At 28.9% G+C, this 5365-nt stretch overlaps 1 non-coding gene across 1 annotated transcript; it reads right to left on the reverse strand.

Moving 5' to 3' along the window:
- Window positions 1-4965: 4965 nt before the first annotated feature.
- Trnam-cau lies at window positions 4966-5038 on the reverse strand. The gene has a single exon. It is a non-coding gene; the product is annotated as a tRNA-Met (tRNA).
- Between the last annotated feature and the right edge of the window lie 327 nt (window positions 5039-5365).

Here is a 5365-nt window from a genome sequence, read left to right on the forward strand (position 1 = left end):
GTTATTTTCATTTCATCTTTTAAAATTGGATAAGATTTTTTCCTTTGTGTCTTGTTCAAATTGAAACGGACGAAATGGTTTTTTTATTTTGTTGTATTGAAAATTATGAATTCAGAAAACTTTGAAGGGTATATTTTTCGATATGTCAGATCACTTTTTAAGATTTACACCAGAATCAAAGTAGGATGATTTAGTTGGTGCATTTTGTAATCTCTAGAAATGTAAGATTTGAAGCAAAAAGTAAATAAATGTATTTGAAAATATTTCCAGAAGGATTTCATTTTTAAAATATACCGTTTTATCAATAACTTGATCGAAATTTACGTATATTAATCGCATCGAAATTCGATGAAACCATAAATTTAAAATATATACAGTTAAAGGCCGTTTTCATATATAAATCATAGCAAAGATTTTGATCTGATATTTTCAAAGCAAGAAACCGTTTCACATATAATTTAAAAATTTATCTAGAGCAATCTTTGAATCCCTTTAATAAATTTAAAACGCTTCAATAAACAATTTATGCAAAGATATATATTATTTAAAGATATTTACATACACAGATATTCATAACTATCGCAAATTATTTTTATTTTATTCATAAGCTATCGTGCAAGTATTGCACTTGGCTGCTATAAATTAAAAATTTAAAAAGGATATTTTTAATATATTATATAAAAAAAAAAAGTTCAATTTTAACACTTCCTTAAATCATCTTCAATTATATTACTATCAACCCTTGTCTAATCTATTGTTATGCATTAATATCCGTGTAAAAAAGATGTTCTTTAAAAGTGACAACAAAAGATTACATGGATATTAGTTGGGGGTATTGTGTAGCATCTAAAGATTAGTATGGTTTTAAAACTAATAAATTATCTTTATTTTATTTTTAAATAAATATTTTTTTAATTTAATATTTGGGTTTTGATACAACATCAAAAAAAAAACCCTTTGAGTTACAATCAATTTTTCTGTCGATTTTTTATAAAATTTCTTCCAGAAAAAGTTTGCTTTAAGCACCAAGAAAACAGAAAACTAATTCAATTTAAAACTAGTCTCTCTCAACTAAAGAATTTGAAACTAGTTTAGTATGAAGTATAATCGTATAATTGGCTTTTTCAATCAAATTATTCCAAGAGCGTATTCAAGAGGTTGACGGATTTCAAAGGACAGTGAATAAAAAAAAGTAGTTTAAAAGCTATTTAATTTTACTTTCTCATATTGCCATATACGCCAGATGTCGTTATTTTATTTACCTCTTTATTAAACCGCCCACTTTCTTCTATAATCGTCGCGAATTCAAAAGACGATGATTACTTTTTTTTTTATAATCTTCTTTTAAAATCAAAATTGTAACAAGATACAAACAGTACAACCTCTTTTAGTAAACAAAAAATAATTTGGCACACTTCTTTACTTCAATTACATGTTCAATTTTTTTTATGCTGTCGTAAAGTTAACGTCTTGGAAGAAAAAACTAGAAAGCATCTGTGAGAAATGTAGACTATGGAATTATAGTGAACGATTACGGAATTCAATTCATTTCAGTCTATATTATCTCAGAAGCAAAATATCAATATTATCTCAGAAGCAATATGATCTTGGATCCATATCTTGTAAACCGTTAAAGATAAAACAAAAGTTTAAGCGTTAAAAATGTTCCTTATAAAAAAATAACCTACTTTTGTTTGAAACATTTTTTTCGTAAACATTACTGTTTATCTGTGAGAGCGCAAATGAGGCGCAAATTATATAGTATGTATTATATGAGAATATCGATAATATGTGTGTGGCTATCTAAGAGTGGCTACCTTTCTTTACTTATATGATGAAAAAAACAAACAATCTTGTAATCAACATTCTCTATACATGGTATTTCAACAACTAACACAGTCAATTGCTGGATTTACCTGAGAGTTTTTCCTAACACTCAGACGATAACTGAATTATTAAATTATAGATAGTTTTTAAGCTTAGCGCACAATTAACTTAAAAGAGTTTTAAGAGCTTTCGTAAAGGAAAAGTTCCTGAATAGGCCCTTGATAACAGCTTCTCAAAATAAACATACCTCGTGAGTGACAGTGCAAAATCATTATGGACGAGAATGTAGAAAACTAAGATCTCTTACGAAACCTTAAATATTTATATCACAGACAATAATTGTCGATAGTCGAAATAGAAATACGTTAATATATAAAATCTACACATTATTAGGTGTAATAAAAATCGTAAAAAAAATAAAATATAAACGTATGAAAAAGATTCCGATAATATTTTCATCCCTAACAACATTTACATTTGATTACAATTTAAAATGTAATTCAGGACGCATACATGAGGACCTAAGAGGACCGCCTAGTTAGATCGAATGAACAATAGATTGTAAGATATTGTTTAGAGATGGATAGCTTAGCTTATATATAGCTTTATTAAATACATATAAGTATATTTAAAACACTACTGCCTTGCTTACTGACATATTAAAATACAAAAAGGTGTACGGAAGTTCTTTGAAACTGAACAATAAAACTGCTAGAACTACACCAACAGGAAAAAAAAGGAACGGAAATGACCGTAAATACATTATATATAGAGAATTGGAAGAACAGACAAGGCATCTTTATATAGAGTAAAGTATATCGCGCGCGCCACTCTGATATTGCTTTTGCTATATACCAATCTTCGTTTCGCTATTTATTATCTTTTAATTCTTTTACGTATATCAAATAGGTACTTTGATAGAAGACTGTAGCGAAAAACCGTCACAAAATTAATGAAGTTTACTCGAGCATCTGCGAAAATTTCGGATTTAAAAATGGTAGTTCTTTTTAAAACAATTTGTTCATACGCGAGACGTCCTACATCCCGCGCTTAAGTTCAATAAGTGGAGAAATATTCGAAATTCAACTCTCGCAAACGTTGCATGCGTGATATTCCAACTGGACAAACCTATCAGTTAAACTGCCCAAACTCCAGCAAACTATTTCACTATAGTTTGCTATTAAAGCTGGCTAAAATAAAACTTGTGGTTCAATTTGTTCCAAGATCTACCCATAACAAGTCTTCCCTAATAGCATACTGACGTGAGTTACGTAGTCATTTACTACCAAAATTTTGTTGTCCATTTCGAAATAGGTATTTGAAAGTGTCAAAAGGATTGAAATAACGTCATGATTCGTAAACGAAATATCTAAATTTTTATCGTTTTATAGAAATTCCTGCACATTGAAAGTGAAAGGGCCCACAAAAGATAAAGAGTACGAACGATTAAATAAGTTCGTGGACTCTTTAGAGATTCTGAAGGCAAAAGCTAATCTTATCTGTCTATGTACATGAACTTCATCTGATTTACAAAACCATTAATCGTATCTCAACTGTTCTCACTTGATTTCTTCACAATATGTTAAATATTTGATTCGTATTATTGTTTTCTTTGTGATTTGATTTTTTTGTATTGTGATATGCAGCCAGTTCTTGATTTTTTAAAGCACTGCACTTAAAACAGAGATGGTTCCAAAAACTACTTGTAATAATTTTTCTACCTATCTTTGTTTAATAAGTACCTATTGGAATTACATTTAAATGTAATAACATGTATTACTCAGTAGGAAATATTTTAATAATAATAATTTATTGTAAATGATAATGAGGATCTTTTGATTTTGACGGAGTTATTGTGTAAGATGTGAAGCGACTGCCATTAGATTAGAAGCTACACGCATCTGTTTTTATTCTTTAGAGTTTTTTTTTGTATTCATTTGTTTATTTAACGGTTATTTATTGGAGTCAATTATATTTATACAGTTCATTAAATTGGCGGATAAAAATTTGTTGCCATAATAGATACTTACAGACATTAGGTTTCATACAAAATTTAAGATTTCTGGATTATAGATTTTAGCCTTCCCAACTAAAGACACCTTCGTGGCATACAAAGAAGAATACTTGTTCGAAGATTTGGCACATCTGTGAAGCTATTTGGTGATTTTATGGAGAAACGGGACAACTACTTTTGGGAAATAAAGAGCTCTTGGGCAATAGAAGATACAGAGGTTGAGACAGTTATTTTTTTATCAAACCCGAAAAGTAAAGGCAAAGTCCATACTGATCTCTAAGATGGATCCATTATCCAAGACTTGGTAAATGAAAGTGCTAGCAGATTTAGTCTCTAGTTTAGATTGTAGTCTTTTAAAGCGAGTTCCTAAGCGACAAAATAGATTTGGTTGTACAAAAAGCGTGGAATAGCGTGCAACAAAAAAGGAAAAATACGATTTTTAAAATTCATGAATTCTTTGAAACTAAAATCACATCTGAAGATGAATCATATAATCAAAAACTGATAATCATTCTTCAATCGACACAAGGGAGGTAGGTGTTAAAATAGGGATGTTTTATACACAGATTTTATACAAAAAAGGGATGTCATAACCAGCTGTTTTAATAGATAAATTTTCAATAAATATATGTAATATTTTACAACTTTTGTATGAAAACAAGCAAAAAAAAGAGACACAGTGTTTTGTAAATTTGTTTAAATTGAAAAACTTTTTTTTATATAACACGCATAGAGATATTATGTGTTATTATTACAGGATAAATGAAGGATAACACACAGGATAATACAAACACAAATCAGTTATTAAATAGTAAGGAATATAAATTCATATAGATGATATTTAATCACAGCAGGATACTACATATTTTATCCTGAATCCTGTTTTGTGAGAGTGTGTGTGTGTGTAGATAAGTGCTTTTTAACACTTTGCTTTTTCCAATTATAAATGTGTCTGTTGCAATTATTATTAAATATTTTTACAAGGGTCTCATAGAATATTGTGTCATCATAGATTATCCAGTAGCGTAACGAAGATTTTTGGGACTAAGAAAAATTTCAGACTTTAAAAAATTGTAGGTAAAATATCATTGCTGATGATTCATTGGAAATTTAAAAAAAAATAATGCCCCGGGTGAGGATCGAACTCACGACCTTAAGATTATGAGACTTACGCGCTACCTACTGCGCTACCGAGGCTTGTTGATAATAAATCAAAAAATATTAACATTTAAAGTTTTGAAATTCTTATCTCAAATTCTTAAAATAATACTTCTGGGAGCGCGAATTGAACGCGCGATTAGCAAGAAAAACACGGCAGTCCTATGAAATCCAAGAAAATTTCCAAAACCGTTCCCAATCGAGAAAATTGCAAATAGATATACATTAACTTATAAGCTTTACGTCATGTCAATATATTTAGAATATTTAAACCATTTTCTCTGTTAGTTATCCTAGTTGCTTGTTATTTATTAATCTTGGGTCTCGGTAATTGCATATAAATAAATAATTTATAGCATTTATTAT

The sequence above is a fragment of the Chrysoperla carnea genome, chromosome 5 (assembly GCF_905475395.1).
Source record: "Chrysoperla carnea chromosome 5, inChrCarn1.1, whole genome shotgun sequence".
In the NCBI taxonomy this organism is placed as follows: domain Eukaryota; kingdom Metazoa; phylum Arthropoda; class Insecta; order Neuroptera; family Chrysopidae; genus Chrysoperla; species Chrysoperla carnea.